The following is a 12,384-nucleotide window of genomic DNA, read 5'->3' on the forward strand; positions in this document are numbered from 1 at the left end:
GGCTTGAATCTTAAATAAAAGGCGATGTGTATTTTGAGGAATAGGTCAGCTAAATCAAAAGTGTTCAGAATGAGTTGAATTGGTCACAGAATTACTTTGTGTTCAGGCTTTGCATGAAGTGCAAACACAGCTGAAGTCAATGAGGCTCCAGCTCTGCTGTGCCAGGTGGAATGAGTGAAATTCTGACTTAGCAATAGTGACAAATTTTGTCTCTCAGGCATAACCAGCTGTGGAGGTTTTTTTTTTTTCTTTCTTGTTTTCTTTTTTTTTTTTTTTTTTTTTTTTTTTGGAAAGACAAGGTGAAATGTGGAGAAAGAACTGGGTGAAATGTGGAGAAAAAGTGTGTCTGGTTCCCATTCCCTGAGCATGCAGCCATGCAGGTAATAGTTTTGGCATCGGATACAGCTGGGAGGTGAAAATGAGAGGCTGGAGTCAGATGCATTTTGAATTTACCTCTTCATTGCTTACACAGAACTGAGGAAGTTTTGATCTTGGATTTTCAGCAGGTCTAAATAAAATTTATGAAGGCTTGGAATGATGTTACCATGTTACCAACTCAAATAACTAAATAAGATCATTTTAATTGGAATCTGCAACAAACATGAGAATGCATCTGGCTCCTAGCCAAAAAAAAAGTGATACACATACTGCATTTAAGGTATGAGGTTTAGCTTTGTATGATGCAGGTTCCCTCTCAAATTGTCTGCTTAACAATTTAATACACTGCAAGTTAGTATTTGCACATGATACAGTTACATTGTAGAAAGCATTTCTTCTATGTTTTACCCCTCCACTAAAGGCTTTTCTAAGCTTGTAGGATGTTGATATGTTTTAATGTAAACCCCTGGTTGAATCCTTACCCAACCTGTTTCTCAGGATGTTTTTAAAACTTTCACAAACTGCTAGAAATATGTGAAGTGTCTTTATAGTGAGTTCTGTTTTGCCTGGGAGGCAGAGGGGAGGACAGTAGTACAGTAGGTGGGACATAGGGTTTTTAAGGATTAGCATATTCCTTTTCTTTCCTTTTTTTTTTTTTTTTCTTTTTTTTTTTTTTTTTCCTAAATATCATTTTCTAAATATTTTCCCAAAGAAGTCTCCGTTGGCTTTTGATAGTTGAGTGTGAAGGCTTTTGTTGCTTTTTGTCTCCGAGAAATATTAGGGTATGGTAATTTAAAGGCTTATGCAGATAGCGCTGTAATGGGTGTTGAATATTGTCTGGCCCTCCCCTTGTCACCAAAACAATGCTCACCCAATTTCTCATCCTTAAACAGAATTAGAATATTGCTTTGATTTCAGAGCCTGATTCATCTAAGAGTTTCTATCCCAAACAAAAAAAAATCCACCCCCCAAAAAAAATCAGAATGCTCTGCCACTACTTCTAGAAATAAATCAGTTTGTGTTGTGGCTGATTTTAAACTATGAAAAGCATTTCTGTCTTCTACCTTGATCTGTAATGAAATGTTTAATTTAACAGTCATATATTCATGCTTACTCCAGTTTATTATCTAATATTCCTTAACCTTATGTGGACACTGCAGCTCTCCTTAGATCAGCATATGAAGGGCAAGAGACTGATATAAATACTGAAATGGAAAACAATTTCTTGGTGAGAAAAATAAATAATAAAAATGATGCTGTTACATTGGTTGTTCAAAAACATTACTTTTAAGGATCAAGATCAAATTAATTGATCTTGTTAACACAGTGTTTCAAACAGCCTACTGACTGCCGGAAAAAAATCAATGATACTACATGGCACAACAGTGCTGATCAGTTCAGCTTTTGTTTCGGGCTCTAAATGACTCTCAATAGATTCCTTTAGCTTCATCTTGGTACAGAACTAATTGGAACCAAATTAATGTTAATTGTGTTTTGCCATTTTAATTCACAAATAGAATGAGGAGTAGGAGAGGAGAAAAAGTTTGAAGGTGACAGTACTTCAAAATCACTTAAATTGCTTTCTTCAACTTCTTATCTCCTTAGCTTTCGGCTCTTTGGGTGGGCGGATGATGGGTTGTTAACTTCCAATAATCCATAATTTCGGTAATTATTCTTACAAGTTTAACGCACACATCCCAAATGAACTCCTTTAAAACAACAGTGATATTCAGTTATTAAAAACTGTTGAAATTGAGATTGAAGTGAATACCTTGAAAAAGATAGAATGCTGTGCAAGACTGTAGAAAAGAAACTATGTAGTGTTTTAAGTCAACCTGGAAATGGAACTTAACCTATGAATGCAAGCACTGATTTAAATACATCTTGGTTTTCCTGTTGATGTGTCATTTCAAGGTAGAGATATCTGTGTCTTGGTCTTAATGCGGTTGCCCATAGAGGTCTGGGAAAATAATGCATCCTTGGGGAATCACCACAATATGCCTGAGCAGCTCTCCCTTTCTTCTCCCCCTCAAATTGCTTATATGTGGTTGAAATAGAATGGTGTTTCCACCAAATATATATATATATATATATATATATATATTTAATTTCAAAGCAGGGAAGAGGTGTTTGTTGTATTTTCCTCTGACAGGGAATATCTAGATATCAAAGACAGCAGAGCATTTGAGCCTTTGTAAATTATTCAGGAGTGCCATATATTTTACATGAGAAGTTATTCTTGTGTAGCTAGTTTAAGCATAGGAAACTGGTCTAATACACTGCGCACTACTTTGTACGACTTCAGATCCTAAAAAAGGAATGTGGAATTTATATGATACTATATATATATACATTAATATATGGTATAAATAAATGTAACATACATTCATACAAATTCATACAAAGGGATTATTATTGTAGGGGGAGGGAAAATGCTGGACACCTTTGGTTTATATGATTGCAACTGAATTTTCTAATAGTAGAAGCATCACCTAAACTATGTGAAGAAATGTGATGGTGCTGAAATATAAGACTAGCAGGAAAAATAACTGTCGGCTATATTAACTAAAATTGTTCATGGAAGTATCTCTGTCTAACTCAGTTTCAACTTTGCCTCTAAAGGAAAGCATTTTAAGCCAGACTTTGGCTGGCTTGTTGAGGAAAATTCATGTGTTTTTAATTTTCAGCGAGGAAGTAAAAATTCCAGTAAGTGTTTACTCCTGGTGCATGGAAGTCCTAAATAAAAATATTAAAATGTGACAACAGAAAATTAATGTAATTAACAGCTTTATGTGTTTGATGACATACAGATGTTCCACATTTTCATGCTTGCTAGGTGATGGTAGGCATATTCATTAAGAGGCTCTCCATTGATGCCTGTGGATCCTTGTCACTCTTAAATGTGAGTCAAAAAATTCCAAACGTGCAATCGGAATTAGAAGTCTATTAAAAAGAAAACTACTGTGAGGAAAAGTTGGATTACATGTCAAAACGCAGCATATGTGTTTCTATTTTTTCCTTGAGGGAATTTATTGTTGAGTACTTGTTTCCACGAGATTCTTCTCTTAAAAATATCACTGAACTGTTTGTTTAGAAATTAGCAACATCAAAAAGGAGTGCATGTAAAAATCAGCTTTTTCACATTGTACTTCTGCAATAGGTGTGCAGTCCCGTGGCCACAAGTTCTAACCTCTCCACCTTCTCTGTCAGCATAGCTGGAGCTTGATCATCTCATCTGGTAGGCCTCCTAAAATTTAACTGCTGTTACCACTCGGCACGGGGACGCTCTCATGTCTATCTTCGGCATAAAACACAAAAAAATATGTGGCACCCCACTGCTATGAGAAGGAAGGGTTTCATTATGAATCATTCGAGAATCACCAGGTTAAACTTGGTGTCTTTGGATTTCAGCAGTGTCAGAAATTTAATCCTGCAGGTAGAGTGGAAAATAGAATGGATTTGCATCTAAAAATATTCAGAGTAGCCTTATTTACAGAGCAATCACGTTTGTGTAAATATACTTTTAAATGTGTGTATGCACGCGTATCTACATTTAAGTAGCTGCTACCTAATTTTTAGTATAAACAGCAAAACAAGTTATCTTTAAATAGCCTATATATTTGGCCAAAAACCATAACTGACCACAGAGAGCACAGGTTTCTGTCTTCATCTGTTTAATGTGATATGAAAAAAAGAGAATTTTGTGCCAGCTTGGCTGCCTGACTCTGCCACCTTGCTGGGAAGCACAGAATCAGCTTTCTGCAAATGTTGGCAGTGTGTGTGAAGCCATCGCTGGCATCACCTTTGTGACTTCTAAGGCTGAGCATTGTCTGTGGAAATAAAGCAAAGCCAAATGAAATGAACTGAAAAAAAAAAATCTGCAAGCATTGCTCTTTAGCAAAGTATTTCTTGTGAAAACTTCACTGTTTTACTCTAGCATGTATTATTTGTTTTTGGAGACTGTGGTCCTTTGGTGGTTGGTGGGTGTCTGTGTGTACATTTTAAAAGAAATGTGTTACCAGTAGTATAGTGTACTCGTTGTCCGATTCAGGAAACTTTCATAGAAGTCTGTGCATTGCTGACAGTCAATGAGATGATATATTACACTAGGAAAGGACTTTTCTCTGTTTTGCAATACTTTGGACTTGAAAAGAAAATAAAAATTGGCTATTCCTTTTACCATACAGATGGTAGAATAATTTTCCATCTCCTGATATGCACAAAACTTATCCCAGTAAAAAAATAAAAATAAAAATAAAGTGTGTTGCTTGCCATTGCTTTTTTTAATTATTTTTTTTTTTTTTTGTCCACACTGAATATTTCTTCAATATTTCATAATGCTGACATTTTTGCTTCTGTAGAAAGGAAAAAAGAAAATGACTCTTGTCCATCCAACATAGTTATAGCCAGCACAAAATCTGTGTGTAGACTGTCAATGTGAAATATTCTCCCTGGGATATGTTGGATGAAGTCCTGCCTTCATTTAAATTGGTGGGAGTTTTGCCACTGACTTCAGTTGGACCAGGATTTTTCTCAGCATGTGCCATTTAAAGAAGACTGAAAAATTTGGAGCAATTTTGGTGGACCAGATGGTTGCGTTTAAACCTCCGATGGTACAAAAGTAATTCATTTAACTTTTTGGCATGAGGCCTGTGTCTTTTCAAACTGGGAAGCAATGGCTGGACTTAAAGCTTGAACTATTATAATAAAATGGGGAAAGTGGATTAATATGGCAACGTAATGATGTTAAATTGGAAACTATTAGCCACTTCAGAAACCAATTCACAGTGACAGTCAGGTTTTTGTCCCTGGTAATGTGTTGCTTGCCGTTGACAGACAAATCAAGTCAGAAGATCATTTTATGGGGCAACTGATTGAGCATTTCCAAAGTATGTTTTTCTGTTTGTTTGTTTTTTGTTTGTTTTGTTTTAAGTATAGACATGGATTGCAAAGTGATGCCAATTGCTTGGCTGTAATGGATTTAGAAAGTAATGTTTTGTGCTGAAACAGTGCATAAAGGCATAAGGTCAGCAAATACAACAGCTTTTAGTTAATTTCTCCTTTGCACATTTTTTTTAATTTTACTACCCCATATGAACTAGTGTCTAATGCAACAAAATGCTTGAGGGTTATTGATTTTAAGTGTAATCATCTTGAAAAAAAAAATAAGACACGTGCCCAGGATTTGTTTCAGATTCCTTGCCACGTGCTAGAAGTTTAACCTTAAACGATGACTAGGAGGAATGTCATTGAATCTCTGTGCCCCAGAGGCTCCATGGTTAATCTAAAAACAGATAATTGATGTAGTAGTAGAGTACAGAGTGACTTAGGAAGTTGGTTTCCAGAAGCCCAGGAAGAGCAGAGCCCCTTCCCACCTTGATAGAGATGTGCTACTCTTGAGTACTCTTTGGGACTTACTTCAAGACTTACGTTTCTTATAAGATGCTTCAAAGAGAGACCAGTTAGTGTCTTCCCAAAACTCCACAAAGAACTGCAGCAGAAATCCTCCCATCCTAGATATCATACTGTTGATATTTGTTAAAATGAAGGTAAACATGTACTTTGTTTCTGCAAGGACCAACCAGCTTAAAAACAATGTAAAATGCTCATGGTATTCTGCTCGGTATGTAAAAATCACATAGAAGTCAAGCCAATAGTAATGTACCTCACTTAATTGGGGCATGCTTAATAAGAAAATCTGTTTAATTGGGCTGTCTTCCAGAGAAACTGTTTAGGCTGAGCTTGAGCGGAAACCACTGCTGCTTAAGTGGAACATTATGAGCAGAAAAAATCATCTAAATGGGGGTGTGTTTGGCTAGGGACATTGTGTAGCAATAATGAACCATGTGTTTAAATAGATAGGAAACTTAGCACTCTTTTCTTAAATAAAGAAATTGACAAATACAGATTAAGGCCTCCTGAGGCTTTGCCCTTAAAACTCGTGGGTTTATGGCATTATAAACCAGCAGTGGCCAGCGAGTAAACACTACACAGTCTTCATTTCCCTGCTGCTTCCCTGGCCAGTGTCCTTTTGCTTGCAAGGCAGAACCCACAAATAGTTTTAGGCAGTCATTGCATCTCTCCTATGTGATGCTGTCATCCTGGTTGTTACATCGTAAGATGCCTTGAAGCTTCCACCCAGTTCTGTTTTGCCGGATGCTCTGCGACTCGTGTCGGAGGCAACAAGAATAAGCAGCTGACTGAGCAAGTATCCCCTTGTGTTGGGCTTCTGTTCAAATCTGACACTTCCCATCTGCATATATCTGTCTCCTGAAATGCGTTTTTTAAATGCATTTATCTCAGTGGCAGGTTCATTTCCCACTTCTCAAGAAACTTGTTCCAAACGATGCTGTACTTATTGTGTTGAGCAGTGGGTCTCTTTGGAGCATTATAGTTGTGCCCAAAACACTGATCTCTCTGAGCTGCAAAACAGATCTGTATATCTTCCTTGGGAATGTTATCCTGTGGGCCTCAACCTCATCTTAAGACACAGGATTTTGCCTTCCTTGAGATACTGCCTTTCTTTTTTGTGACATCCTACTTCGTTTTCATCTAATGTGCTTTGGACTTCCAGGAATTAGAGAAGGGGCTCTCTATATGTAAGCTGGCATGCGAGGTTTCTTTAGGCAGGCAAACAAAGGGTGATCTGTGCCCCAGCAGACTTGGGAAATGCAACACAGAGGCTCAGTGGCAGGGAAGCCGGGCAGCAAACAGTGCTGGATGTGTTGGTATTGCCCAGGACATTGTCCAGCCCTGCCACACTGGAGAACACTGTCTGGATCCACCATGCCCTTCGAGATCCAGCTGCAGTAGGGATGAGATGAAAGGCTTAATGGCTGCCCTCCTTTTCCATAAAGGGAAGAATAACTTGATTCATAGAAAAAATTTTAAGGAAGTAGTGTTAGAAAGATGGGTGCTGCTCCTGTTCCTGCGCATAAATCTTTCAGCACATTTTAGATGCCTGCAGTGGTGGCCAGGGAGAACCTGCAATTGTTTGCTACTCACCCTGTAGAAAGGAAAAAAGGATTAAGAAGATGTGGCATGGTTGTATGGGGGGTTTACTTTGTAATAGCAATTGATGTTGGTTATTTGCCTATGTCTTAACTGATACTTCTATTTGTAACCTTCTTTTCTAACCATAAGAAATGCTTAAAAGGGATGGGGTCCATCAGGTCCAAACTGAGGCACCATTCCAAGAGACTGGATTTTAAAAAGCCCATCATATTCTTTAATAATTTGTTCTGCTCCAAGCTTGGATTCCCCACTGTCAGTGCTCAAAGGAGAGCTGCACTGCTCTGTGAAAAAAGATGTGAAAGCCTCTGTTTTATTCTGCTCCATAGCAGTTCCTTCAGATGAACTGCAGGCAGAAAGCCCCAGAACCAGAGATGATGGCATATTATCCTTGACTGAAGTGCAGGGACCTCAACGACATTGAAAGCAGAAGATAAATAAATGCTGAACTCTCAAGTGAGGAAACAAAAACTGTCTTGTGCTCATCAATAGATTGCTTTTCTAAAGAAAACTCTTAGGTAAAGGTTATTGTCTCCAGTATTGAAATCGGTAACATAAAATTAAAATTTGGTTTCTTTTGCATGATCTGGAATCACTAAAAATATCTGTTGGGTTTTTATTTTTTAGGAACGCATCGCTGTCACAGAGTTGTATTTTCCTTCTCCAAGTGAATGTGGGTGTATGTGAATATGTAATGCAATTAATTACCCACAGTGGATGACATTTCTTTTCTTTATGGTGCTGAAATAGAAGTCAATTATCACTCTAAAATAGCTTGACTTTCTAGCCTTCAAACAAATAGGGAAGAATATAGATTTTGCGCGTGATGACTGTACACTGTGAAATTCTTTCCCCTGCATGCATGTCCTTTCTTTCTTGTTATTACAGCAAATATCAGAACATTATAGGGAACGATGTATTGGCTTGATACAGAGCCCCAGGAGATGGGAAGAATCTAGTTTCCCTGACCAGGTTCTGGTGGAGCAGCTAAGAATCATGTTACTCGGCTTACTTGGTAAGAGAAGAACAGAAAAACTGTCTGAGCAAGTTACTTCTGATGTTCAAAATATGCATCAGAGCAAGACTAAGACATTCTGCACTGCAGTGAGTGCACATGCAAAGCGTATGAGTTGTTTTAGTCGTGTGTAATGGATGGTAAAAGTCTAAAGGCAGAGTGGTCGGCTGTAGAAGGGATTTTCATGCTGCTCGGGGAAGCATTGGGCTGTCACGTACAGGGGAGTTTTGGCCTTTTGCCCTGTTATATGACTGGCAACATCATCCATCATTTTGCCAGTTTGGGCGCGTTTGCCCAGAAAATGGTATGTGTTTATTCAATATAGTAATATAGTTGGGGTTACTGGTGATTCTTTTACAAAAGTGCTCAAATTCCAGCCTTTGCTAGAAGACATCTATACTTGTATTTTCTGGTTTCTTTGTTTTTTCCTCTAAGCTTCATGATTTCAATGCATGACTCAGATGCTACTATGTAGGAATAATTTGGGTTTCAATATGAGTGGCATTTTGCTTTTCTTAGCCTTTGAGTTGCAGCCCTCTCCCATGATGGGTATTTAATCAATGTATTGCTTTCATAAACATATCATCCTGCATCCTTGAAAACGGCCACAAGCATCTTGCTTCTAGTTATTGTGTGGGTATTGTTGTTGTCATCCCCCTCGCTCCCCCCAAATTCTTATCTTTTTGTAGGATGGAGGGAAAATTTTGTTTCTATTTTCCCCACAACCATTGGGTCCTATCGAACGTTGGAAACCAATTGGTTCTTATTCAAACTCTGCCTGCTTTTTTTTTTTTTTTTTTAAATGCCATTTACATCTCTGATGTATTTCTAGAGAAAACTTCCCTCTTTTTGCTTTAGTTTTTCCAGACAGAATCTGGGATTCCTGTGCTGTTGTCCCACTGTGCGGTGCAGAACAGACATATACATAAAGATTTTGGCTGGCGCCGAGTTATCCCACTCCAGAACCTACAGCAGCAGCTCCGCACCTCAGCTGACAAGCCTCCCTGAGAGCATATGGCTGTGCTGATGCAACTCTGCTTTTAGGATGTGAGGTGGTATATCCATGCAGGAGGCACAGCAGCAACACGAGGATATATTCTCCTGAAAATAATTAGGCTGTTAATATGAGGAAGAGGTTTGCTTCCTTTCTTGCTGCATCACCTTCTAAATGCTTAAATCCCCTGTGGCTAGTAATCCTTCCTTGCAATTTAAGGATTAGTGGTGTGGCCACACTGCAGTTCCATAGCTGAACCCGAACTGCCGCTAACCTGGCTGATTTGCTAAGCACTGCTTAAAGCTGTGAGCACGCAGCAGTTAAAGCTCGTGTACAGGACGACAGCACCAGAGTCTGGAGATCACATCCAACGTGTTCTTGCAGCTCGTGACAACATATACCAGCAGAACATCTTTAACTGCTACAAGATCACTCTGTTCTCTCCCAAAGCAGAAGCCTGTATTGCTTGTGTGCTGCCACCCACTCAGCCAGGAATCTGTTCCTCCACTGTTGTTTTTTCCTTCTTTCTCTTTTAAAATATGGTGTCTGTCACTAGAGAAAATGCCCAGTCAGTGGCTGTTTCAAAACAGATTAACTGATGAAACTCTATCAACTAGGGGATCCTGCTTAAGGGAGAGGTGAAGTTTGATCCAAAGTTTGGGTTCATTCCCAATTTCTAGATCATTGTCTTTGATTCTTCTCACGAGCAAATCCCAGACCCTCAAGCCTCCCACAGTTTGGGGTATTCAGCCTCTGCCTGTAATAGCTGCAGCTGAACAGCTGAAAATTTCCTGGAGTTCATTCATTTGGGCAGTAAAAATGCTTAAGATAGTCTTACTTCACGCTGCTCAGAATCCCAAGAATCAAAGAAAATGCATTATTCTTTTAAAGGGCCGTTCATTGCACAAGACGTGGGTTCAGCTTTATTTGCTTACAGACTTTACGTAGATGACAGGGAATGTGCAGAATCTATTTAAAATGTGCACGAGAGAGCAAAGGAGAATGGGACTGGACGCACAAAAACCAAATACAGCTCCTGCATAAACCATCTTTCTGCTGGAGAGCTTACTTAGATCTTAATGGAGGGTTTCCCCTATTGCTGTTTGGCCAGCTGGGGCATTGCAAGCCCTCAGACTCCAGAAGTCTTGGAAAGCCACCCAGATCCACCACATCTGAGCTGTATGCTCGGTCACACTAAGAAACACTACTGCAGTCATGTCCTCGCGTCCACTAGGCTATGGAGAGACATAGCCAGCACAGTTTGGGACTCTTCATTTCCACGTTGTTTGTGAAGGGGATAAAAGGTAATGTTATCTAACAAGTGTTTCATTTAAAATTTGAAAGTGCTTTAAGAAGGTCTGTGGTTTGCTGGCTTGTGAGCAAAGAAACTCAACATTGCTACACATGCTTGATATTTCTTACTTAATGACAACAACTGTCTTTGGCCACAGGCATCATCAGAAGGCTCAGGGACCACTGTTTGGGAAAGCTTCTATCTTAAAAAAAAGGAGATGTTAATACATGACTCAGGATGCAAATACACACGTGAGTGCAGGCATTTGCTAGGTGTTAGTACGGAAGCAGTGTAATGTGTTAAAATTCTAATGACACCTGAAATCTGTTATTGGTTGTACTGTTGGCAGAAGGTGGTGTGCTAGTTTTAAAATGTAATGAGTCAACCGAGTGGTTTGCCAAAAAGTACAAATCCTGAGCATCTGTATTGGGTTTAAGTGGCAAGGTTTTGGGGGCTGCAGGGGTGGCCTCTGTTAGCAGAGCCCAGCAGCTGCCCCATGGCAGAGCAGAGCCAGCTCCAGCCGGCCCCAAAAGGGACGTGCTGCTGGCCAGAGCTGAGACAGTGAGCAACGCTGGTTGGGCATCTCGGAGAACAGATTTAAGGAAGGGGAAAAACTGCTGGTTTTGACCCAAGGTCAGTGCAGAAGGAGGGCAGGAGGTGCTCCAGGCACGGAGCAGAAGTTCCCCTGTGGCCTGTGGAGAGGCAGAGTGACTGTGAAAGAGTGGTGGAGACAAAGGGTTAGGGACTGATCACAACCCCCATTCCCCTGTGCTGCTTGGGGGGAGGAGGTAGAGAAGGATGGATGGGACAGAGGTGGTTTTATTTTGCTTTTAGCTTCTCACTGTTCTAGTCTGCTAGTGATAGGCAATAAATTATATTCACCTCCCCGTGCTGAGTCTGTTTTGCCCATGACGATAACTGGTGAGTGACCTCCCTGTCCTTATCCCAACCCTTGAGCCCTTTCCATCGTATTTTCTCCCCCTTCCCTTTGAGGAAGGGAGAGTGAGTGAAAAGTGTGGTGGAAATTCCTCTACCCACCAGGGTGAAACCACCACAGCATCGTTCTGAGATGTGGAGGTCTGGGTGTAATGCTGCTTCTCATGTCTTTTGGGCAAGCGATTAAAAACCTGCTCGGCATTCTGATAAAGGTCTTACCATTTGGAAATGTTATGTTCCTGATCTGCAAACTGCCTGTTTGCTGGCTGCTAGCCACCAAGACAGTTAAGAATCCTCTTTGAGAGTATCAGGTCTGTTGCATTTATTTTCCTATTATCAAACTATATGTAGGTGGTTGGAAGCTACTGGGGAAACTATTGGGAAATGTGTTTTTGCCCTGCCTCCCCCCAAAATGATGACAGGACTACAGCAAGGCAAGGCTTTAGCTTCCTAGGGAAGTAGATGTTATTCTTTTTTCTTAGAAGTGGCAAACTTTATAGCACAAATACAATCTAAAATCCAGCACCTAGATGATGATTATTATTTTCTCTTCAATGCACTGTAATGGAGCCATTCATGATTGCTGTTCTGCTGTTTTTTATATGTTGCTCTGTTTGAATTGTTGATTGCTGGCTCATATAAAAGATTTGCTTTTGCCTAGGAGGAAGTCCTGAATCTTTAGTGGTAATTAATATATCAGAAGAAGATGTAGAGGCTTCTAAAAATGGTTTCCTGCTGAAAAGCGTAGGCATAGGT

The 12,384-nt window shown here is 39.7% G+C and overlaps 1 protein-coding gene across 7 annotated transcripts in view; it reads left to right on the forward strand.

Annotated features, from left to right (window-relative positions):
- Positions 1 to 12,384, forward strand: part of CRACD (capping protein inhibiting regulator of actin dynamics) — a 122,739-nt gene that overhangs the window by 23,985 nt on the left and 86,370 nt on the right. The window contains exon 1 of one of the 7 annotated variants that reach the window (XM_084517847.1): positions 3,565 to 3,616. The exons of the other annotated variants lie outside the window; for them this stretch is intronic. The gene's annotated coding sequence lies outside the window, so the exon portion shown is untranslated. Of the gene's footprint in view, positions 1 to 3,564; positions 3,617 to 12,384 lie in introns of those variants that run through there. 7 annotated transcript variants of the gene reach the window in all.

Source organism: Aythya ferina, assembly GCF_964211825.1.
Source record: "Aythya ferina genome assembly, chromosome: 4".
Classification (NCBI taxonomy): Eukaryota; Metazoa; Chordata; class Aves; order Anseriformes; family Anatidae; genus Aythya; species Aythya ferina.